Genomic DNA, 26,074 nt, shown 5'->3' on the forward strand with positions numbered 1-26,074 from the left:
ATAAACAAGACCAAAAGACAACCCTCAGAATGGGAGAAAATATTTGCAAATGAAGCAACTGACAAAGGATTAATTTCCAAAATTTACAAGCAGCTCATGCAACTCAATAAGAAAAAAACAAACAACCCAATCCAAAAATGGGCAGAAGACCTAAATAGACATTTCTCCAAAGAAGATATACAGATGGCCAACAAACACATGAAAGAATGCTCAATTTCATTAATCATTAGAGAAATGCAAATCAAAACTACAATGATATATCATCTCACACCGGTCAGAATGGCCATCATCAAAAAATCTAGAAACAGTAAATGCTGGAGAGGGTGTGGAGAAAAGGGAACCCTGTTGCACTGTTGGTGGGAATGTAAATTGATACAGCCACTGTGGAGAACAGTATGGAGGTTCCTTAAAAAACTACAAATAGAACTACCATACGACCCAGCAATCCCACTACTGGGCATATATCCTGAGACAACCATAATTCAAAAACAGTCATGTACCAAAATGTTCATTGCAGCTCTATTTACAGTGGCCCGGAGATGGAAACAATCTAAGTGCCCATTATCGGATGAATGGACAAAGAAGATGTGGCACAATATACAATGGAATATTACTCAGCCATAAAAAGAAACAAAATTGAGCTATTTGTAATTAGGTGGATAGACCCAGAGTCTGTTATACAGAGTGAAGTAAGTCAGAAAGAGAAAGGCAAATACCGTATGCTAACACATATATATGGAATTGAAGAAAAAAAAATGTCATGAAGAACCTAGGGGTAAGACAGGAATAAAGACACAGACCTACTAGAGAATGGACTTGAGGATATGGGGAGGGGGAAGGGTAAGCTGTGACAAAGCGAGAGAGAGGCGTGGACATGTATAGACTACCAAACGTAAGGTAGATAGCTAGTGGGAAGCAGCCGCATAGCACAGGGAGATCAGCTCGGTGCTTTGTCACTGCCTGGAGGGGTGGGATAGGGAGGGTGGGAGGGAGGGAGACACAAGAGGGAAGAGATATGGGAACATATGTATATGTATAACTGATTCACTTTGTTATGAAGCAGAAACTAACACACCACTGTAAAGCAATTATACTCCATTAAAGATGTAAAAAAAAAATTAAATGCCAATGATGTTAACTATGGTGTTATTTATAATCACACATTAAAAAAACAAAACCTGAAAACATATTCTTAAGTCCAATAATTGTGCAAATTATGAAGCAGCCATTAAAATCATGGTTTACAAACAGTACTTTGAAAACTAAAAAAAGTGAGAAAATATAGATGGCAAAATGCATACACCCATGGTATAAATTCAAGTAAGTAAATAGAACTGATTTTCTCTAGTGATGGGATTATAGATAATTTTTAAAACCTCTAAAAGAAAATTTTGAAGAAATCATTTGGGAGCTCTACTATTACAAAGTTGTACTCAATCTGTTGTAGGATATGAGTTGCAAGAATGATTAAAACTATTCTAAAAAATAAAGTTAGATTCCTTCATAATATCCTATCAAAATGAAACCTGGTAAATTAATAATTTATAGTTTCATTTTTATATTTTAAATACTAAAATAAAATAAATGAATATACAGCCTTGGAAAAGGGCCTTTTTAACATGGCTATACTTTTCTATATCAGATATGTCTACATAAAAATGGGAAAAGCAGGGAATTCCCTGGCAGTCTAGTGGTTGGGACTCCGTGCTTTCACTGCCAAGGCACAGGTTTGATCCCTGGTTGGGGAACTAGGATCCTGCAAGCTGAGTGGAGCAGCCAAAAACAAAACAAAAAAAAAAACTTTAAAAAACTGGAAAAGCAAGAAAAACATATTAAAATACAAATAAATAGGGAAAACATTTGCCATATGTCAAAATTATCACTCTAATAGTTTCCATCTTTCTCAGAGCAATAGCTAAAATGTTTGGCAAGTGGCCAAATGCAGTGTAGGAAGACCCTAGGCTCATCTCCTCCCATAGGCCCATCAAAATTACATTTACGGAGCAACTGTTGATGATAAAGACCTGAAGACTACCAGAAAAGATCTTCTGCAACTAAAGATATAAGGAAGAAACCACAAAGAGGGGGGTAGGAGGGACAGGGATGTGGTATGGTCATGACCCACACCCTTGGGTGGGTGATCCACAAACAGGAGCATAATTACAATTGCAGAGCTTCTCTCCAAGGAGTGAAGCGTCTGAGCCCCACATCAACCTCACCAGCCAAGTTTCCTGCACTGGGAAGATGAACCCCCAAAATGCTTGACTTTGAAGGCCAGTAGGGCTTACATTTGGGAGCCAGATGGCTGTGGGAAATAGAGACTCCACTGTTAAAGGGCTCACACAAAATCTCACATACTCTGGGACCCAGGGCAGAAGCAGTAATTTGAAAGGAGCCTAGGTCAGATTCACCTGCTGGTCTTTAGGAGCTTCCCAGAGAGGCAGGAGGCAATTGGAACACACCCTGGGGACACAGACACTGGTGGCAGCCATTCTGGGGAGGTCGTTCTATGGTGAGGACACTGGTGCTGGCAAGTGCCATTCTGGAATCCTCCCTCTAGTTTATTAGTGACGGGACCTGCCCTCACCCACCAGCCTGTCAGCACCAGTGTGGGGACAACTCAGCCCTGCCCACCAGCAAGCCTGCTACCTCAAGACCTCCTGAGGCCTCAACAGCCCCAGGACCCAGCCCTGTCCAGCAGAGGACCCAGGACACAACCCCACCCAATATACACCAGCAGTAGGCCTGGGAGTCCTGGGGCTCCAAAGCTAGCCATTGGGACCCCGCCCCACCCGCCAGCAGGCCAAACACCAACTCTGAGACCTTCAGGTCCCTGTAACCAGGGGCCCCAGGACACAGCTGTACTCTTCGTGGACCAGTATTAGCCCTGGGACCCCTGGGCTCCCACCCTGCCCACCAGATGATCAATAACAGCTCTAGGACACCCAGGCCCTGTAGCCAGAGAACCTGGGACTTGGCTTGGTCCACCAATGATCCAGAATTAAACCCTGCACAGCCCACCAGAGAATGAGCATCATCTCCAGGATCCCTAGCCTGGCAGCCAGAGACTGCAGGACACAATTTGGCCCAGCACTGAGCCAGCATTAGCCCTGGATCCCCTAGGTCATGGACCAACCCACCAGTAGGCGGACACCAGCCCCAAGACCACTGCAGTCCCACAGCCTTCTGTATCAGGATTCAGCCCACAAACCAGCAGGATGGCATCATCTCTGGAACCCCTGGGGCTCCTGCCCCACCTACCAGCAGGCCAATACCAGCTCTGGGACACTTTGGGCCATGTAGCCAGAAACCCCAGGAAATGACTCTACCCACCAGTTGACAGGCTCTATTCCCAGGACACCCTGGCCCCAGGCCCCACCCACCAGCAGGAAGACACCTGCTCTGGACACCCCTGAACCCTAGCCATGCCGACCAGCTGGCCAACGCCAGCTACAAGACACCTTGGACCCCTCAGTCAGCCTCCCCAGGATCCAGCTGCACTCAGCAGTAGGCCAATACCAGCTTTGGGACAACTTAGAGCCCATATCCAGCAGTGTCATAAAACTGGTCCTGCCCACCAGTAGGCTGACATTATATCTGGGACCCCTGGCTGAGCAACCACCCACCCAGAACCCAGCTCTGCTCACCAATGGGCTACAACTAGCCCCAGGGCCCCCTGGGGCTCTGCAGCCAGCCACCACATGATGTGGGCCCACCCACCAGTGGCTGGCAGCCCCTACACAACACAAGGCCTGGCAACCCGCAGGACCAGGGGCCAGCCACACCTACCAGACCACCCATAGTAGTCAGCTCACCACAATAGAAGGGCACATGCAGCCCACAAGGGAGAACCACTAGAGCATACAGCTCTGGTGACCAGAGGGGACAGCACTGATGGGACACACAGGATGCCTCCCATAAAAGGCCATATCTCCAAAGTCAGGAAATATAACCTACCAAATACATAGAAATAAAAATGGCAAATTAAGGCAGCAAATGAGTATGTTCTGAACAAAGGAACAAAATAAAACCCCAGAAGAAAACTAAGTGAAGTGGAGGTAAGCAATCCACCCAATAAAGAATTCAAGGGAATGATTATAAAGATGCTCAAAGAACTTGGGAGAAGAATGGATGAAGAGAGTGAAAAGTCAGAAGTTTTTGACAAAGAGTTAGAAGATATAAAGAGGAACCAAATAGAGACGAAGAATACAATAATGGAAATGAAAAGTACACTAGAAGGAATCAATAGATTAGATGATACAGAGAAACAGGTCAGTGAACTGGAAAACGGTAGTGGAAATCACTGAAGCTGAATAGAAAAAACAGAATAAAAAGAAATGAGGACAGTTTAAGAGACATCCAGGATATCACATGCACTAATATTCACATTATAGGGGTACCAAAAAGTGAAGAGAGAGAGAAAGGGACAGAGAACATATCTGTAGACATAATAGCTGAAAACTTCCCTAACCTGGGAAAGCAAACAGACATCCAGGTCCAGGAAGCACAGAGAGTCCCAAACAGGATCAACGCAAAGAAGAACACACCTAGACACACTGCAATTAAAGTGGTAAAATTTAGGGCTTCGCTGGTGGCGCAATGGTTGAGAGTCCGCCTGCCGATGCAGGGGACACGGGTTCGTGCCCCAGTCTAGGAAGATCCCACATGCCGTGGAGTGGCTAGACCTGTGAGCCATGGCCACTGAGCCTGCACGTCTGGAGCCTGTGCTCCACAACGGGAGAGGCCACAGCGGTGAGAGGCCCACGTACCACAAAAAAAAAAAAAAAAAAAAATGTGGTAAAATTTAAAGATAAAGAATATTAAAAGCAGTGAGTGAAAAGCAACAAGTGATGTACAAAGGAGCTCCCATAAGGCTATCAGTTGACTTTTCAGCAGAAACTCTGCAGGCCAGAAGGCAGTGGCATGATATATTTAAAGTGATGAAAGGGAAAAATCTACAACTAAGAATACTCAACCAGGGAAGGCTATCATTCAGATCTGAAGCAGAGAGTAAAAGTTTTACAGACAAGCAAAAGCAAAATTGCTCAGCTGCACAAAACCAACTTTATAAGAAATGTTAAAGGGACTTCACCAAGCACAAAGAAAAGGTCATGTATGAAGATTACAAAAGGAAAAACCTCAAAAAGGCAAGTAAACAGTAAAGGTAGTAAATCAACCACATATAAAGCTAGGAGGAAGACTAAAAGACAAAAGTAGTAAAATTATATCCACAATGAATAGTTAAGGGATACACAAAATATATAAAATATTATGCTAAAACAGTAAACATGGAGGAGGGCATAAAAATGCAAGGTTGTTACAGTTGTTAAAATGTGTTCAGGGCTTCCCTGGTGGTGCAGTGGTTAAGAATCCACCTGCCAATGCAGGGGACATGGGCTCGAGCTCTGGTCCGGGAAGATCCCACATGCCGTGGAGCAACTAAGCCCATGCGCCACAACTACTGAGCCTGCGTGCTGCAACTACTGAAGCCTGCGTGCCTAGAGGCTGTGCTCCACAACAAGAGAAGCCACTGCAATGAGAAGCCTGCGCACCACCACAAAGAGTAGCCTCTGCTCGCTGTGACTAGAGAAAGCCCACGTGCAGCAACAAAGACCCAATGCAGCCAAGAAATTAATTAATTTAAAAAAAGAAAAAAAATTTTTTAATTTGTATGGAGACCCAATGCAGCCAAAAACAAATAAATAAATTTACATTTTAAAAAAAGTGTTCAAACTTAAGAGATCAGCAACTTTAAATAATCATGGATACATATATAAGCTGTTATATATAAACCTCATGTTAACCACAAACCAAAAATCTATAATGTATAAACACACACAAAAGGGAAATGAATCCAAACATAATACTAAAGATACTCATCAAATAACAAAGGACAAGAGCAAAAGAAGAAAGGAACCAAAAACAACACCAAAACAATTACAAAATGGCAATAAGAACATACATATCAACAATTACTTTAAATGTAAATGGACTAAATGCTCCAGTCAAAAGACATAGAGTAGATGAATGGATACAAAAATAAGACCTGTATATATGCTGCCTACAAGAGAATCACTTCAGATCTAAAGACACACACAGACCAAAAGTGAGGGGGTGGAAAAAGTATTCCATGCAAATGAAAATCAAATAAAGCAGGGTAGCAATACTTCTATCAGGCAAAGTAGACTTTAAAATAAAGATTGTTACAAGAGACAAAGAAGGATATTACATAGTGATCAAGAGATCAATCCAAGAAGATATAACAACTGTAAATATATACGTACCAACACAGGAACATCTAAACAGATAAAGGAAATATTAACAGACATAAAGAGAAATACTGACAGTAATATAACTGTAGGAGATTTTAACACCCCACTTACTTCAATGCATAGATCATCCAGACAGAAAATCAATAAGAAAACATATTAGACCAAATGAACTTAAGAGATATATATAGAACATTCCTTCCAAAAGCAGCAGATTATACAGATTTTTCAAGTTCAAATGGAACATTATCCAGGATAGATCACATGCTAGGACACAAAACAAGATTCAGTAAATTTTGAAAAATTGAAATCATATCAAGCATCTTTTCTTACCACAATGCTATGAGACTAGAAATCAACTACAAGAAAAAAAAAAAAACTGAAAAAGCAAACATGTGGAGGCTAAACAATATGCTGCTAAACAACCAACGGATCACTGAAGAAATCAAGGAGGAAATTAAAAAAATACCTGGAGGCAAATGAAAATGAAAAACCAGAGATCCAAAATCTATTGGACACAGCAAAAGCAGTTAAAAGAGGAAGTTTATAGTGATACGAGCCTACATCAGGAAACAAGAAAAATCTCAAATAATCAATCTAACCTTACTCCTAAAGCAACTAGAGAAAGAACAAATAAAATTCAAATTTAGTAGAAGGAAAGAAATCATAAAGATTGGAATAAAAATAAATGAAATAGACTAAAAAAACTATGGAAAAGATCAGTGAAACCAAGAGCTGGTTCTTTGAAAAGATAAACAAAATTGATAAACCTTTAGCCAGACTTATCAAGAAAAAAAAAGAGAGGGCCCAAATCATTAAAAACAGATATGAAAGAGAAGAAGATATAACCAATACCACAGAGACACAAAGGATCATAAACGACTACTGTGGACAACTAAATGCCAATAAAATGGACAACCTAGAATAAATGAACAAATTCCTAGAAATGTACAATCTTCCAAGACTGAACCAGGAAGAAACAGAAAATATGAACATACCTATTGCCAGTAATAAAATTTAATCAGTAATTTTAAAACTCCCCCCCAAAAAAAAAGTCCAGGATCAGATGGCTTCACAGGTGAATTCAACCAAACATTTAGAGGAGAGTTAACACCTATCCTTCTCAAATTATTCCAAAAAACTGCAGAGGAACAAATGCTTCTAAACTTATTCTATGAGGCCAGCATCACCCTGATACCAAAACCAGTCACAGATATCACAATAAAGGAGATTACAGGCCAATATCACTGGTAAACATACTTGCAAAAATCCTCAACAAAATATTAGCAAACCAAATCTAACAATATACTAAAAGGATCATGCACCATGATCAAATGGGATTTATCCCAGGGATGCAAGGATTTTTCAATATCCACAAATCAATGTGGTATACCATATTAATAATTTGAAGAATAAAAACTATATGATCATCTCAATAGATGCAGAAAAAGCTTTGGACAAAATTCAAAATCCATTTATGATAAAAACTCTCCAGAAAGTGAGCATAAAGGGAACATACCTCAACATAATAAAGGTCATATACGACAAGCCCACAGTTAATATCATACTCAACAGTGAATGCCCACTCTCACCACTTTTATTCAACATAGTATTGGAAATTATAGCCACATCAATCAGCCAAGACAAAGAAATCCAAATTGTAAAGGAAGAAGTAAAACTGTCACTGTTTGCTGATGACCTGATACTATACATAGAAATCCTAAAGATGCAACCAGAAAACTACTAAAGCTCATCAATGAATTTGGCAAAGTTGCTGGATACAAAATTAATATTCAGAAATCTGTTGAATTTGTATACACTAACAATGAACTATCAGAAAGATAAATTAAGGAAACAATCCCATTTACCATTGCATCAAAAAGAATAAAATACTCAGGAACAAACCTACGCAGGGAGGTAAAAGACCTGTACTTGGAAAACTATAAGACACTGATTAAAGAAACTGAAGATGACATAAACAGAGAGAAGGATATACTGTGTTCATGGATTGGAAGAATATTGTTAAAATGACCATACCACCCAAGGCAATCCACAGATTCAATGAAATCCCTGTCAAAATACCGAGGACATTTTTCACAGAACTAGAACACATAATTTTAAAATTTGTATGGAAACACAAAAGACTCCGACTAGCCAAGACAATCTTGAGGAAGAACAGAGCTGGAGACATCATGCTCCCTGACTTCAGACCATACTACAAAGCTTCAGTTATCAAAACAGTATGGTACTGGCACAAAATCAGACACATAGATCAATGGAACAGATAGAGAGCACAGAAACAAACCTACACACTTATGGTCAATTAATCTATGACAAAGGAGGAAAGAATAAACAATGGAGAAAAGACAGAATCTTTAATAAGTGGTGTTGGGAAAACTAGACAGCTACATGTAAAGGAATGAAATTAGAATATTCTCTAATGCCATATACAAAAATAAACTCAAAATGGATTAAAGACCTAAATGTAAGGCCAGCAATCATAAAACTTATAGAAGAAAAAATAGTTAGAACACTCTGACATAAATCATAGCAATATGTTTTTGGATCTGTCTCCTAAAGCAAAGGAAATAAATGCAAAAATAAACATATGGGACCTAATTAAACTTAAAAATTTTTGCACAGCAAAGGAAACCATCAACAAAATGAAAAGACAACCTACCAAATGGGAGAAAGTATTTGCAAGTGATATGACAGATAAGTGGATAATATCCAAAATATATAAACAGCACATACAACTCAACATCAAAAAAACAAACAACCCAATTAACAAATAGGAAGAAGAATTGAATAGACACTTTTCCAAAGAGGAAATGCAGATGGCCAAAAGGCATATGTAAAGATGCTCATCATTGCTAATCATCAGGGACATGCAAATCAAAGCCACAATGAGTTATCACTTGACATCTGTCAGAATGGCTATCATCAAAAAGAACACAAATAACAAATGTAGGTGGGGATGTGGAGAAAAGGGAACCCTCTTACACTGTTGGTAGGAATGTAGATTGGTACAGCCTCTGTGAAAACAGTGTGGAGATTTCTCAAAAAACTAAAAATAAAACTACCATATGACCCGTCGATTCCACTCCTGGGTATATATCTGAAAAAAACAAAAACATTAATTTGAAAAGATGCATGTACCCCAGTGTTCATAGCAGTATTATTTACAGTTGCCAAGATATGGGAGCAACCTAAGTGTCCAACAACAGATGAATGGATAAAGAAGATGTGGTATATATATGCAATGAAATACCACTCATCCATAAAAAAGAATGAAATTTTGCCATTTTTAACAACATGGTTCGACCTGGAGGGTATAATGCTAAGTGAAATAAGTCAGACAAAGAGAGATAAATACTGTATGATTTCACTTTAGGTGGAATCTTAAAAATAAAGCAAACTACTGAATATAACAAAAAAGAAACATACTCACAGATATAGAGAACAAACTAGTGGTTACCAGTGGAGAGAGGGAAGGGGTGAGGGGCAAGATAGAGCTTGGGATTAAGAGGAACAAACTACTATGTATAAAATAAATAAGTTACAAGGATATATTGTACAACAGCGTGAATAGAGCTAGTATTTTATAACAACTATAAATGGAGCAGAACCTTTAAAAATTGTGAATCACCTGAAAGTTATATAATATTGTACATCAACTATACCTCAATTTAAAAAAGAATTTAAAAAGACAACAAATAACAACTGTTGGCAAAGATGTGGAGAAAAGGGAACCCTTGTGCACTGTTGGTGGGAATGGAAACTGATGTAGCCACTGTGAAAAACAGTATGAAGATTCCTCAAAAAATTAAGAGTACAACTATCATATGATCCAGAAATTCCACTCCTAGGTATTTATCTGAAGAAAATGAAAACACCAGAGATTTCCCTGGTGGTGCAGTGGATGAGACTCCGTGCTCCCAATGCAGGGGGTCCAGGTTCGATCCCTGGTTAGGGAACTAGATCCCACATGCATGCCGCAACTAAGAGTTCGCATGCCACAACTAAGGAGCCCATGAGCTGCAACTAAGGAGTCTGCCTCCTGCAACTACAACCTGGTGCAACTAACTAAATAACTAAATAAAAAGAAAATGAAAACACCACTTAGAAAAGATATATGGACCCCTATGTTTATTGCAACATTATTTATAATAGCCAATAGGCAAACAACATAAGTGCCGATCAATAGATGAATGGATAAAGAAGTTTTGATATACATATACAGTGGAATATTATTCAGCCATAAAAAGGATGAAATCTTGCCATTTGTGGCAACATGGATGGAACTAGAGGGTATTTTGCTAATGGAAATAAGTCTGACAGAGAAATACAGATACTGTATGATTTCCCTCATATGTGGAATCTAAAAATCAAAACAAATGAACATAACAAAATAGCATGAGTTATAGACACAGAGAACAAACAAGTTGTTGCCACAGGTGAAGGGAGTAGGGGGAAGAAAAGACATGCATGAGGGAGATTAAAAGGTACACACTTCCTATTGCAAAATAATTGAATCATGGTATGAAATGTACAGTGTGGGGGAAATATAGTACCTAATTATGTAATATCTTTGTAATGTGGCAGATCATAACTAGACTTCCCATGGTGGTTATTTTGAAATATATAGAAATATTAAATCACTCTCGTGTAATAGGAACCAACATAGTATTAAAATAATGTAACATAAAACAAAAATAAAATAAAGTGCTTGGCAAAGTAAAAACTTGTAAAAGAGTAGTAGTTATGAAAATAAGACCTTTGTATTTTTTCTTATAGTTGTATTTGCTTGTATAATATATGAAAAGATATATATCACAAGGCTTATCTCTTGAATAGTAAGATTAAAAGTAATCATTAAATTCATTTTCTACTATGAATATATGTAAATATGTAATAATACATTTCACCTTTATAGGCTATTAAAAAACAATTTAAGATTTAATCAATCTCTTTCAAGCAAAAACTAACTCCACTTTGTTTAATGTAACTCTGGAGCATTCCATTTCCACTTTTGTACTACAGGTTCAACTTCCCATTCTCCATGATGACTGCAATATTTTCTACCTTTTCTTGAAATTTCCAATATCCCCTTTTCCCATCCTCCTTTTAGCTAATGTTCTTGATTCATTAATTCATTAAAATTAACCAGGGATGCTCCCTCATCCCCCTACCACCAATTTAACCAACCCATTAACACCTGTCCACTCTTTCTGCCTCCCCTTCTCCTCTTACCCAAATCCAAATCCTTCACTTTTGCTCTGCATCGCACATCATTTTTTATCTTCAAGAAATCTGTCCCTGTAATTACATCCCTTCTCTACTCTATGATTAGGTTCTTTCTCTCTATTAGATCCATCCCATGAGCAAAATATTTCAATTTGCCCCATCTTTTTTTTTTTTTTCTGTACGCGGGCCTCTCACTGTTGTGGCCTCTCCTGTTGAGGAGCACAGGCTCCGGACACGCAGGCTCAGCGGCCATGGCTCACGGGCCCAGCCGCTCTGCGGCATGTGGGATATTCCCGGACCAGGGCATGAACCCGTGTCCCCTGCATCGGCAGGCGGACTCTCAACCACTGCGCCACCAGGGAAGCCCTGTCCCATCTTAAGAACATGAGAGGAACTTCTCTGGTGGTCCAGTGGTTAAGAATCTGCCTTCCAATGCAGGGAACACGGGTTCGATCCCTGGTCAGGGAACTAAGATTCCACATGCTATGGGGCAACTAAGCCCACGCGTCACAACTGCTAAGCCTGCGCGCTCTGGCACCTGTGTGCCACAACTAGAGAGGAGCCCACGAGCCGCAATGAAAGATCCCACATGTCGCAACAAAGATCCCACGTGCTGCAACTAAGACCCAATACAGCCAAATAAATAAATAAATATTTTAAAAAAAGAACATGAGAAAAAACAGCGTTCTCCTCTGACTCTGGATTAACTATATACCTATTTCTCAGCTCTATTAACTTTGTGAAATAATTGTCTAAATAGCCACCCCCATTTCCCCCTTACAATTTCCCCCCAATCCACTCCAGGCCCCTGCTTACATGACATGTCATAAACTACCCTTTGTCAGTAACACCAAGAAGTTCTATGTTGCCAAAAATGGTGGATACAATTCGTCCCTATCTTACTCAATCTCACAGCAGCATTCAACACAATTGGCTCTTGTCCTTTTTATGGAGGATTCTTCTCTTTGTTTCTGGGCCACCACATTCTCCTAGTTTTTCCTTCCTCATTGCTGCTCCTCCTTAGTCCTTTACTGGACCTCCTCCTTTGCTTGCCCTATTTATGTGGAAGTATAGAAAGTTCTCAGGACTTATACTTTCATGGTACTCTCTCCCTAGATAAGCCTGTTACTGAACTCAGGTCCGGCTGCTTGCTGCTTGAAAATCAATACCTGAGAGAAACACAAGTGTTGATAGAAAGGGAAGCTGCTTTTTATCAGAAAGCCAGAAATCTGGTAAGAAGGCAGTCTCATGTCCCCACAAAACCAACTCCGAAGATTCTGCTTGGCTGTGAAAATTTTTAAAGGGAAGTAATTTCAGTGAATCATTGAGATAGGGGGTCAGAGTCGTCACCAGCCCCGACTGTGTACAGGCTTGTGTGCAGGCTTTTCGACTTCTTGTAATCTTTCTTTAGATGCTGTCTTGTTAACAGAGTTTGTTCACAAGATTACTGAAGGGGAAGCTAGGGAAGAGATATGGTCATCTGTTGATTACTTATCCTTCATTTCTACTTCTTTGATCTACGGAAAGAACCAACAGGTTAGGCAAGGTATTGTGTGATCCAAAGACTTGATAGGTGTGCTTGGGCTGGAGATGAGTAGAGCATGGGGGTGTCTGGTTTAAGATTAGTTACAATATAGCTCTGCTAAAGTGACAAGACAAAGGTGTTTCCTGCTAAGTGTGGTTTCCTGCAAAGAGCTGCTTACAGATCCCTGTATTCCATGGCTCTGAGTGACATCTGTACACCAAGGATTCTTAAATTTATCTGCTGAGTCAACGTCATATACTCAATTGCCCATTTGACCTGTTCATTTAGATGCCTTAAAGGCATCACACAACAAACATGATCCCTTGATTTATACCTCATTCCCTTTACCATTGTTCTCCACCCTGAACAAGACCATAAAAATTACCCTATTTCTCCTCCAGTCTTTATCTCAATATCCTCCATGCTGTTTAGTCCAGAAACTTAGAAATCAACCTTGATTCTTCCTTTCCCTCATGTCCCATATCTAATCCATTAACCAGTCTCTTGTTAATGGATCAACAAAACTCCATCATTTGTGCACTTCTCTCCAACTCTACCATTACCATTCTACTCCAAAGCCACTAACATCTCTTACCTGGATATCGAAAATAGTTATCTGGATGGATACCACTGTTCTACCTTTGCCTCCTTATAATCCACTGTCAACACAGCATACGAGGTCGCACCTTAAAAATATAAATGAGTCTACAACAGCCTCCTATTTAAATCCCTTCAGAGACTTCCAGCCACACTCGGATCGAATTCTTAACCCTAGCCTATCAAGCTTTGGATGGATACCCTGACTCGCCCACACCATACATTCCAAAAGGCTTGTGAACACAAGGGCTCCAATTCAAGGGTCAGCATGAGCTGAAAATTAGGCCCCTGAAAACTAGTTAATTCATGTCTTTTGGATAAAATGAGAAATTACAGTAACCCGTTTATCATCTAAGATAAAGTACTGTGAATAAAAAAACACACTCAACCTCTTCTACACAAATGCTTGATTTAACGCTTTTGAAATAATTTCAGCATTCAGCTAAGTGAGGCAGTTAATGAGTATTTGGCCCTATTTTCATGCCTAAGTTTTATTTTTAGACACTTATTTTCTTCCCTAAAAGCAGCAGAAATCTTCCACCTTGGATTAAACTGAAACTACCCAAGTTGCAATCAGCACCCTTCACAAAAGGGCTCAAATGTTAGAAAGCATCTTGTTCTGGTACATTTTGGCTGGATTCCAGATGTGGGGGAGAAAGGCAAAGAGAAGCAGCCTCTGTAATGAAACATGGCAAAAAGAAATCCAGATGCTGAGACTAACCAGACAGAAGAAAAAATTGAGGCCATTCTACAACATAAAATAAAGAGAACAGAACAGCTACTCCTATACTCATCTTAATAGCTACAGACCACACTGACTGAGGCCATCAGCACTAATTGGGACAATGACAAACTTCACTTGTGTTCAGGTCAGATTCTCTAGTCTGCACATTAGTAACAGTCAAGACTAGTCCTGGCCTCATAACTGCTGGCCTAGATATGACCAGCTGCACATAGAAGGTCAATTTTCTTGTTCGATAAACAAGAATGTTTCACATCACTTGAATCATGCCGGTTCACGTTATGAATTCCTTCAGGAAAAGTGGCTTCCAGGGTGCTCCTTTCTCCGCTGCATTGTTTTTAAATTCAGTGCCTCTACACAGTGCTCAGGGCACTGAGGCAATCTGTGAAAGAAGTCATAACAAAGGAAAACTCTGTAGCATCCTAGGGATTTCTCCTCAGCATACACTTAGATCTTAATAGGATTGACTTTGTTTAGATAGAAAAAAGAACAATTTTAGGATTACCTTCTCCTTACTCAAAAAAATCTCCCGTTGTTTTATGATGAAAATCCTCCACTTGAGGATTCATATATTGGGTTGAAATTTTGAATCTCTAGAGGTACTGTCTTCGCTTCAAGTTCGTTTTGGGGGTGGGGTGCGGGTGTAGGGAGTAGCTCTTGGTTTGTTTGGAACCCAGGTTAAAAGCACGTGCTAACACATTTTGGGGGAGGTGAAAAGGTGCAGCTACAGAGCAGCAAGAGTGAAGGAGAAGGGGAGTGAAACAAGAAAGGAGGAAAAGCAGATACGAGGTAGCGGTTGCCCTGTGGGCCATAGCTTTAGAACGCAGAGCCACTTGCTCAGTCACAGGGGACGCTCTCCAGGCATCCTCTGCAGAAACACAGCACCTCAGAACAATCCATCGGAGGAGGAGAACAAAAGGAACTTATCTATAGGTTTTCTCCACTGGTCAAAGTTTACCCCATGGGGCTTGAACTCTCATGCTCTTTCTGGTTGTGCACCTGGCCCCTCAGGACAGCCGCTAAGGAAGCCAGACGTCATGTCTCCCAGGATGACACTTTGAATCTGGAAATATGGGGCAAGGGAAACTGCAGCCTCTGGGAGTCTCCTTGGGTCATGTCTGGATCCTGTAGCTGTTGCAGCTTCCACTGTGCAGGGTACAATGGAGGACATGCTGAAGTTGGCCTCCCCAGGGGAGGCAGGGTCAGCTGCTGAGGTTTGGAAATGTGGCAGTGGCATTGGGGAAGGAGCTGTCTTTGTCCAACCAGTTAAAAGCCCAGGAAACAGGTGAGGCCAAGAAAATCTAGGGAGGTCATAAATTGGGCCGAATAATAGTAGCTATTTCAAAAATGCCACATATTTAATATTTTGTATGTTAGCAGACCATTAATCACCTGTTCAGATCCCCTGCGATCACTTTTATCCATTCATTTTCAAGCACACATTGCTCAGTTAGTGCTACCTGCTCACATCACTGTAGCCTTTTTCAGATGCTTGTCCTTAGGTGATGGAAGCTATGGTTCTGGCAGTTACACTCCCTCCCTACTCTGCGCCCCAGTGGTGGCTTCAAGTCAAGAGACATTCTGTGGTCCAGAGCCCCACCATGGAAATGAGGTTGACACTTCACCTAAAGCCCCATCCTTGCTTAGCTTCTATCTCTGCCCCATCCTGCTTCCCACACATCCTTACGGTTTTCTTCCTTATGGGACAAGCTTCATTCTTGTCCATAAACCCCCATCTCCAAAGGGGTTGGTCTCCTAGAAGTGGAGCCCTAGACAAAGCACATGTAAAGGAAACTACATTACATATAAGGGACCAGGGCACTTACTAGCCTTCAAGGACCATTTTCCAGTTCAGACTTCTATCATGAAATATTTCTTCTTGGCAAAAGCATAGATTACATAATCCTCCTCAACAGTGCTCTATATGAGAAAGAATATAGCTGGACAGAGTGGAGGGGTTTTTTCTGTTTTGTTTTTTGTTTTGTTTTAGCAAGAAGGCTGCAAAGCCAATGTGACAGACCAAAAAAAAATGCCAGGGTTAACAAGGCAGACAGCAGGTGTTCTGCCAATCACATAAAGGTAGTAAGTAATTGAACAAGACTGCATTAAGTGAGGTGAGTTTGGAACATGTGCAGATGTAAGTCCAAGGACTTCCTGGAAACAGTCACCTCTCCCTCTTTAACAGACACTGAAAAATGCCCATGGCACATCAAATGCCTCCAGGAAGCCTGTTGGCTGTGCCTGTCTACTTCTACTCCCTTCTGTTCAGAACGTGTGTTATCATCATTAAATAATTCAACTATATATTATGTTAATTGATTAAACGGGAGGACAAGACAAACTTGGTGTTTCTCCAACAACTAAGTTAAATAAGATGAATGCTTTGGAGAAGCTAAATAAAAGCACAAAAAAGGAGGGAAGAAAATTCAGCTATTTATATTAGGTGTGGGAGAAACAATAGTAAAAGACTGAAAGCAAATTGTAAAGCTCTAGAAGGAATTGAATTCTTTTTAACAATCTAAATGCCAAGCTCCCTGGACACTTTTAAGAAACAAAAACTGGAAATACTGGATGGTGAGTTATTGATTTAGTCTGTGTAAGAAAGATAATATAGAAAATCATACAGTGGCCCTATACTCAGAACAAGGCCTTGGTGCTCTCCACTCAAAAAATTAGAAAATGAATAGACAGCTGTGTATTTTAAGTTTAAAAATGTTTAAAATACATAATTTGGGGCTTCCTTGGTGGCGCAGTGGTTGAGAGTCCGCCTGCCGATGCAGGGTACATGGGTTCGTACCCCGGTCTGGGAAGATCCCACATGTCGCGGAGCGGCTAGGCCCGTGAGCCATGGCCGCTGAGCCTGCGCGTCCAGAGCCTGTGCTCCGCAACGGGAGAGGCCACAACAGTGAGAGGCCCGCGTACAGAGAAAAAAAAAAAAAAAAAAATACATAATTTGGATACCTCACTTCTTTTTAACCAGACCAACTACTAGGGTTGATTGTGTCCAACGGAAGGATTTCAGCTAAATAATGAAAGCTCTAAAACGGTACTGTGCATTCTCACCACAGATAGTGTGAGACAATGTTTCTGTAGTACGGAGGGCCAGCAACAGTACCTGGAGGTCAAAGAATCTGGGCTAGACTGCAATAGAAGCCTTCCTTCCTAACGTTGATTTAGGTTTATCACCTAATTCTGATATCAGAGTCCCATCCTGTGATGGTCACAGTTGTTGCATTTGAATACCTTGTAGGGTAAGTGATATATTCAGTATTCCTCAGAATGAGATTAACCATCCTAACTCAATCCCTGTATCATCCTTTCAAATACAGAAGTAAATAACTCCTCTTTGTATCTACACATCAGGGTGTTTTAGGGTTGAGTGACCTATAGCGAAATATCAGAATCAAGGATTTAGTGTGAAGAACAGGCAAAACGCAATCTTGACAAGACTTATTCTTAGCTGCTATGTTACCAGTGCTGTTGCCCCAGAACCTACCCCTGCTCCTCCCTCCAGGTAAACCTACAGAAGACCACAACTAACCATACTCTCTAGCTGTGTTCACAGCACAGGAATAAGAGAGTCTAACTACAAGAAAACTGGTGCAAGCTGGTTGAGCTTCAAAAGTGGGACGAAGGTCCCCCTGCAGCTCATTACCATCTCACTGTTATAGTAAGATCTCTGCCTGTCTGCACCAAGATGGTTCGACCTGCTTCCTACCCAGATGCTAGAGGACCATACAAGGGCAGAAAAGAGATGGCACCCCAGTTCCAGGAAGAATCCAGCCTAAAACCAGTGCATATGCCTTCTCTTCATTAGCCTTGCCCTTAAAATCTTGCCTTAATTGTCCCCCAGGTGAGCAGTTATTTGTGAACTAAGTTCCTGCTTCTCCGTTCTCTGGCCATTGAATAAAGCTTGTGCTGCTTCAGTCTCTGATTCAGTTTTGTTTTTTGGCTGCATGAACCTGAGCAGAAAAAGAAACTTCCCCACTGAGGCAGGGGCCCTCGGCCAGCCTAGGGCCCAAGCAGGGGTCTATACGACCTCATTCGGCAACACTTAGAGTGTTCATTAAGTGATGATTTACAATGGACTGCTTTCTGGCGGGTACATGTGCCTATGTAGACCTGAATTAGGGGCTTTCAGTTCTTAGAATTTAAAGCTGTAGCTAACCCAAAGAATAAACCAGAAGAAAAGAAAGACTGCTGGCCTAGCTCTGTGTGCACAGCTCAGTGGGTCATTGCCAAAGTACAGTGGTTATCAGGTTGGCTTTGTACCAACGAGCTTTCTGTACAGCTCAGAGTCAATCCTGCCAAACAACTTTTGTTTGTAAAGCTCTATTGCTTCAGCCCTATCTTTTACTCACAACTCATTTCTAAATTAAAGTCAGAAAACATTAAAGTTCTGAGAAACAAGAGAAAGTGAAATACCTCAAATTAATCCTGACCTTCTAGGATACAGGACTAGATCTTTTTTTGTATGGAACCCCAGTCATCCATCAAGCCTACCATCTTTTCTGTCATTAAAAACAGCAACTTGGGGCTTCCTTGGCGGTGCAGTGGTTGAGAATCCACCTGCCAGTGCAGGGGACACGGGTTTGATCCCTGGTTCAGGAAGATCCCACATGCCGCGGAGCAACGAAGCCCATGCGCCACAATTACTGAGCCTGCGCTCTTGAGCCCACAAGCCACAATTATTGAGCCTGTGCGCCTAGAGCCCACGCTCCACAACAAGAGAAGCCACCACGATGAGAAGCCTGCGCACCACAACAAAGAGTATCCCCGGTTCACCACAACTAGAGAAAGACTGCACGCAGCAACGAAGACCCAACTCAGCCAAAAAAATATAAATAAAATAAATAAATTTATTTTAAAAACAAACAAACAAGCAAACAACAACAAAAAAATCCCACACAATTTGAACATCTCCTACAGATCACGGGACTGTAAGTCAGATAGTCCCTAATCTCAAAAAGCTCAGTGTGGCACCAAAAGATAGATGGATTATATAAACAAATAAATCAGAATGCAGAGATACAGGCAGCACCAAGGACTCCCACCAGGTGCTCTGGAAGCACAGAGGAAAAATATTGGAGCTTAAGAGGGGACGGGGTGTTAAAGAAAGCTTCCTGAAGCATCGGTTTCGAAAGATAAGGAGAAACTGACCTGTAAGGAAGAGAAGAGGGAAGTGGATGAGGGAAGATAGTCTAGGCAGACAATAGAACAAAGATACAGCTAAAAGAGAGAACATAAAAAAACAAGCAGGCAACTTGGAAGAGAAAATGCTGGAAAGGTGTGCAAGGGTTCAATCATGACCATTTCTGTAATCGATACTAAGGAAATGGAAAGCTAATGATGAAGTCAGATTTGTTTTTCAGAAAATGAATAAAAGGAGCCAGCTTGTAAGCATCAATACATAGATGTGACAGAAAACCATTTAAAAGCAAACTTAACAGTGTGAAATAGATAAAGTGAAAAGGACACTGTGATAGCCACTGGTACCATTTCCTTCCTTTCTTGCTAACCAAACTCCTTCGCCCTCCACCCAGCCTTGTGCAGGGTATGACCACCTCTAGCTAAAAGGAGAACTGAGGTGGGGTTCAGAAAATGTAAATGAGATGACCATGACTCATGTGGGATAGAAGTCCTCTTCATTTGGGAAAGGAGAAACTAGGGTGCTGAACACTGTGAAGAGCTGGGCCTGCATCAGGGGCGCAAACCAGTCAGAACTTCCCAACTTTCTTGCAAACTGAGAGTCTGGTAGCTAACCATATTTATCCCACTCTTGAGTACTGAACCAATTATATGTCTGTATGTCCACCTTTTCCTCCTCCTAACTCTGAGACTAAAGAAGTAGGAAAGTGTGGCCAGCCTCTTGTACTGCTTTGTATCCAAAATTAACTACTAAAATCAAACAGAAAAAACAAACATTTTGATATTATTTTGGACAATGAAAAATAAACAGAGGTCTGTTGGGAGGATTTCTATGGAATCCTTGTAACAGGGATAGATGCAAGAGCAGAACTTAATGGCAAACCCCTTCCCTCTACTTTCTGAGCACTGTTTTGATGCCTGGAGCTGTAGCAGCCATCCTACAGATATGAGGAAACAAGTATGAGGATTACAAAGTCAACAAAATAAGAATAACAGAGCAGAAAGATGGAAAGAATCTGGGCTTTTAATAATATTTTGAGTCCCTATATCTGCCTGTTATGGATTTTATATCTTTAGACTTCCTGTTAAGTTTAAATTGCTGTTAGTTGGGTCTTCAAATGTCTCCAAACATTCCAAAGTGACACAAAATAAAAATAAGTCTTTTACCTGAGGAAGAGCTGCTGACACAGGAAGTAGGCTCCATTTCTGTCTACATAAATAAAAGAAAAAAATAATCTCTTTTCCCACTACAACAAAATACTGAAGGAAGTTGTATCACGTTGTACCAGAGTAAAGTTAGAGACATGCATTCAGAGTAAAGTTAGAGACATGCATTTTCTTGCTAATGGTGAAAAACTACTTTTAATCTTGAAGCTAAAATAAACATTAGTTACGAGTCAATGGAAGTTTGTAATGTGCCTTATGTTTTTTATAGGAAGAGATTTCTAACAACAAAACCACACTAACCTTAAAATTCCTATTTCTTTCTAGTGTAAGCATTAAAAGGAAAATACTGATTCTCAGCTGAAGCTTTACCTTGCAAATAATGGAAGTTTTCTATTATACAACTAGAAAAGAGTTTGCCTAGCTATTTTACTCTCTAGGGTTCCTGCTTCTCCTTCTTTCTTTCAAAGAAAAAAAGAGTAAATAATTGTTTCAAGGAGCCTTTAAAAATAAGGTTATATAGCAGTAAAGTAACTTAGTATACAATTAGGACATGAACATTTGTAGAAAGAATAAATTGGACATGTCATGACATAATCATATGTACTTCAACACTGTAAGTTTAGTGTTGAGTCTGTAGAGTTGAGACTAAAGAAGGGACAATACAAAAGCTTTAAGTTGGTCTTCTGACCTTTCAAACACAGGGTATATGTGTTTGACACATCGGTGCGCATGAATATATTGGTCTCCTCACAGACCAAGCTGACCAGATAATACAATGACTGAGGCAGGTCCAGATATTGAACGATGCCTGTGACAATTCCTAATAAGAGAATTGCAATAATATCTCCTGGTTTTGAAGAAAGGCTTTACTCCCTTTAGCAAGGGATATTTCTTCCAGAAATTGTGTCTAGGAGGATCAGATAACACAGAGTTCATGAAGAAGATACTTGAGTTTTAGATTCTACAGATCAGAGATCCAATATCTACAACAAAAGCAAAAACAAAGTTGAGCGCACCTTCCAGCATTCCATCAAGCTCTGAAAGAACAAATAAATTCCACACGCAGATTGCTTACATGCCCATGGAGCCTACCATGCTGCTGCTTCATCTTCAACCAGAACTTATGGCCTCAAAGGGGGTTCCTCTAACAAGCTGTTGAGCACCAAGGACGGTTCTGCAGAGTAATAGCTGCCACCACCTGTAAATAGGCCCTGCAGGACTAGAGCCCCTGGTGGGTAACCCTGAAGGACAAGGGAGTAGGGGAAACTTCCAGTCCAGTAGGACGTTGAGTAGAGGGTAATGTAGTTTTGGCTAAATGAAGAAGAGGCCTTAAGCCAGGCTCTGTACCACTTTTTTGGACATTTTTGGGCAACGCTACAGAAGAAGGCTGATTAGAAGATTGAGAAAAGGGGTGTTAGTACAGAACATTCCGAATGAATCCAGAGCATGAGATTGTTCAGGAGTCCATTGAGCAAGCAGGAAAAGGAGGCCCAGCTGACCTGACTCCATCATTACCTATCCATGTGATTGAGAGCCTCTTCGGTGGTGAAACCTTTCTGGCAAGCATTCACATGGAACCTGAATAAGGCAGCCATGGCAGCAGGGAGAGAGATTCTTTCCCTCTAATCCTTTTCTGTATCAAAGTGGACTAGGCTATGCCACAGCTGAGTGCTCAACTTGTCAGCCTTAGGGATCAGCTCACATCTCTGATGTGGCATCATACCTAACAAAGACAAGTCAGCTTCTTGTTGGATAATATTTAATCACTTTCATTAGAGAAGGGGACAGCATTTCCCTTTTCCACTTCCCCCTGACCATGCCTCAGTCAGAACTACCAACTGCAGACTTACTGAACACTCCATATACCATCATATTATCCCACTCAAATTGGCTGTGAAGGGAGTTCCTTGGTCAAAAACAAAGAAAGAAGGCCAGGGACTAATTCAAATGTAATTCACTATTTTATGTTCCCTATCAATGAAGCTGTTAGCCTTCTAACATAGTGGAATGCCTATAAGAACTTAGCTCTGCTATCTTACAGGGCATCTTATTCCACCTTGGAAGCTACATGACGTAACTACTTGGCAGACTACTGGTTAGGTTCCGAACCATGTGCTAAATAAGGCACTGCCTCCCCTTGGTTACAAGATGTGGATCTAAGAACCACGGAGTGAAGAGGGACTGGTGTGTCTAACAAGTATAACTGATTAACCCGCTCTCATGACTGTTATTCACTGTCCCTTTAGTGACATTCATCCTTTCTTTTAGTACTTAAGGGAAGAATGCTTTTATCATGGGACACAGCATGGTTCTTCTGAACTGGAAGCTAAAACTGGTCATTTGGGTTCTTCATGCCAGGGGAAAATGGCAGAAAAGTGGGAAACTGTCTTGCCTGGGGCGATTGACCACGACTAATAAGGGAACTTGCAATTACTGCTGTACAGCTAGGAGGAATATGATAGGAACTTAGTGGATCCCTTCCATTTTGTTTTTTGGTTTTGATGTTCTGTGGAAGAAGTTAATGGGAGACCATTTCTGTTTTATAGGCAAGAGCACCAAGAACTAAAACAGCTCAAGAATCAAGGTTCAGGTTACCCTGCTGGGGAAATAGCTGAGGGATGGGCCCAAGGTAAGATCACAGAATGGGTAATAGGAAAAGGAAGGCATAAATGTCAGCTCTGGCTTAGGGGTAAGTGGCAGAAAGAATGACTATAGTCTGTGCCATGTCTTAGAATAAAGCGCCTTCTTTTATATCTATATTGTATGAGAGTGTTTTGGTGGTGGTGAAGTATTTCTTTTGGACCACAGACAGAAGCAGAATTTGAGGGGGAATATTATCTAAAGCAGAGCTACTCAAAGTGGGGGATCTGCAGGGTGGTGCCAGTCAGCGAACTGTTTATTACTGGTTCATAATGTAAGTATAGGAATAGAGAATAAGCATTTAAAATTACTCCGTCAAATTGGTATCAAAGTCTCTATGCTTACTGTATGTAATAATTAAAAAATCAAGGCTTGCATTTTATGTTCTTTTGAATTTCATTTTTCTGGCAATCCATTTTTATTACATCTTCCCGATGAATTTGTCCATGACAGATTAGAAACAAAACTTTCCTGTTCATTTAACTACAGATAACTGAGAAGCACTGATTTTAATGAGCATTGGCTTTGTCAAGTCTATTATTACTCCTGGATGCAGCAGCTGTGTAGGGAAAAAAGTCTGGTTCACAGAACTTTAGTTAGTATGTAGTGAGAAGGAACGGCAATAGATATGGTCCCAGATACAACTCAGAAGGTTAAGGTAAGGTAGTTGGGAATTAGGATCATAATTAGAGAGAGCAATGCGGCCAAGGAATGTTACTCAGTGTGTCCGTAGGCATGGGGAGAGAGGGAGGGCAAGGGTGGTGGTAGATCCATAGAAGGGCTAGGGTCTAGAGAAAGATTAGAGGGGATAGAAGTGAGACAAGGAGGAATTACCAGAAGATAGGTTTGATAAAGAGGTGAGTAGATGAGAGAATTTATATTTCTCAAAGGTGATAGCTAATCTTTGGAGAGTAAGGACCAGAATCCAATGCAAGGAGAAGCAGAATCATCATTCCACAGTGAATCATGCTGGGCCTGGATCTCACTGCCTGAACAGATGGGGACATGGGCAAAGACACCTCACTTTAAAAAATCTTCCTAGTAGCATTGGTTGGTATCTCCCTCTCTCTGACTGAATTTTCCAGTGTCTTTATTGAACCCAGGAACCCCTGTAGGAGAATTTCTAGCTATAGAAACAAACAGAACTGAGCAGAGGCTGACCTACCAGGAAACAACATATGGACAGCAGTTACAATGAGAATCACCACCTGAGTAAAGAATAATGTGCTGGGCAGCATTTCTGGCACGAGCCCCACCTTTTCCATGGTTCACACTTCTGTCAGGCAGACCTGCCAGGGTTCCAGATTCCACAAGGTGACCTCATTCTTGGCATCCCATAGCATCAATTCCTTCCATCATAGAAGTAACTTCCTACTGTTTCCTGAGTTCCTCACTCTCTTCTATTTGATTTCCCTACTTCTCTATCACCTGGTTTCCTGCATCAAATTCTCTCTGTTGTAAATACTTGAAGTGGATGCTATTTTCCCAGAAGGACTATCTGTGGGTCAGCTAGGTTTACTCACACTAGTCCCCGAGGGACTATAATTAACACATTTTTCTCTGAGTATATACTAGAAATGTCTATCCTTAACAACTTCTGGAATCCCTACATCAGCTCTTTGACCTCTTTTATGAAGGCTACCTAGAGTAGGAAAGCCAAATGGTAACTATTCGCATGCCCTGTACCTTCAAAACAGTTGATCAAAAGCAATACCACATCCTAGGATATTTTCAAAGTCTTGAAAGATGTACATATGGATAGTTATACCTTATTCACATCCAGTGCCCTGGTTTAGCTATTGAAAACATTGATGGCAATTGAAGATTTTTTTTAATATATCAAAAAAGTAAAAACAGACAAGCAAACAAAAACTAGACTATAAAGGCTGGATCATCAATTTAATTCCTAAAAATTCCATGTTTGATGTGAGCCAAAGATTTCTGGTTGTCTATTTCCTGAGCCCTGATTACTACACTGGCTTTGGATCTCTGACCACATCCACCTGGGCTGCAATCACTTGCCTTCACTGTGATTCTTAACTCTGCTGAGTTTAGGGATCCCATTTTCACTGCATCTTCTCTGTAGTCCTGGCCTACGAAAAGAGTTGGCAATGTGCATTTTTACAGGACTCTTCAGCCTGGCTCAGCAATCTGTCTCTTGTAGGAAAGAAGATTTTTCTGACCTCCAATAGCAGAACAAAATGAGAGGTAGATGGGCCAGACACATACAGATATATCCAAACTAATGGGTTTTTTTTTTTTTTAGTTTTTGCAGACTTTGAGAGCAAGGAAAACCCCAGAATGATAGAGGAGAAGAAATTCAATGTCACCTAGTGTAGGACAGTAGTAAGCAATGGTTTGCACTTATCAGGCCATCACACTTGAAATTAAAGCTGGCGGCCTAGGCTAGCTCACTGAATACAGGCTACCTGGTGAGCACTACTGCCATGATTTTAGCAAATCTGAATTTCTGAAATTTCCTCTGAAAATGTTTTCTTCACTGTCTCCTCTAAGGCATGTGTGTGCTGAATTTATATTACTTTGTGTTACTTAGAGAACAATAATGAAAAGAGACATAAAGAGTTGGGCCATGTAGAATTGCCAGATAAAACATAAGACCTCCAGTGAAATTTGAATTCAGATAAACAGTTAATAATATTTTAGTACAAGTATGTTCTAGGCAATATTTGGGACATATGCACACGAAAACAAATCACTTATTGGTTATCTGGAATTCAG

At 40.7% G+C, this 26,074-nt stretch overlaps 1 protein-coding gene across 15 annotated transcripts in view; it reads right to left on the reverse strand.

Moving 5' to 3' along the window:
• The window catches only part of HHLA2 (HHLA2 member of B7 family), a 161,218-nt gene that overhangs the window by 24,877 nt on the left and 110,267 nt on the right, over nt 1-26,074 (reverse strand). Inside the window, exon 5 of one of the 15 annotated variants that reach the window (XM_067738954.1) lies at nt 20,696-20,738. The exons of the other annotated variants lie outside the window; for them this stretch is intronic. The gene's annotated coding sequence lies outside the window, so the exon portion shown is untranslated. The remainder of the gene's footprint in view (nt 1-20,695; nt 20,739-26,074) is intronic. 15 annotated transcript variants of the gene reach the window in all.

Source organism: Pseudorca crassidens, chromosome 5, assembly GCF_039906515.1.
Source record: "Pseudorca crassidens isolate mPseCra1 chromosome 5, mPseCra1.hap1, whole genome shotgun sequence".
In the NCBI taxonomy this organism is placed as follows: Eukaryota; Metazoa; Chordata; class Mammalia; order Artiodactyla; family Delphinidae; genus Pseudorca; species Pseudorca crassidens.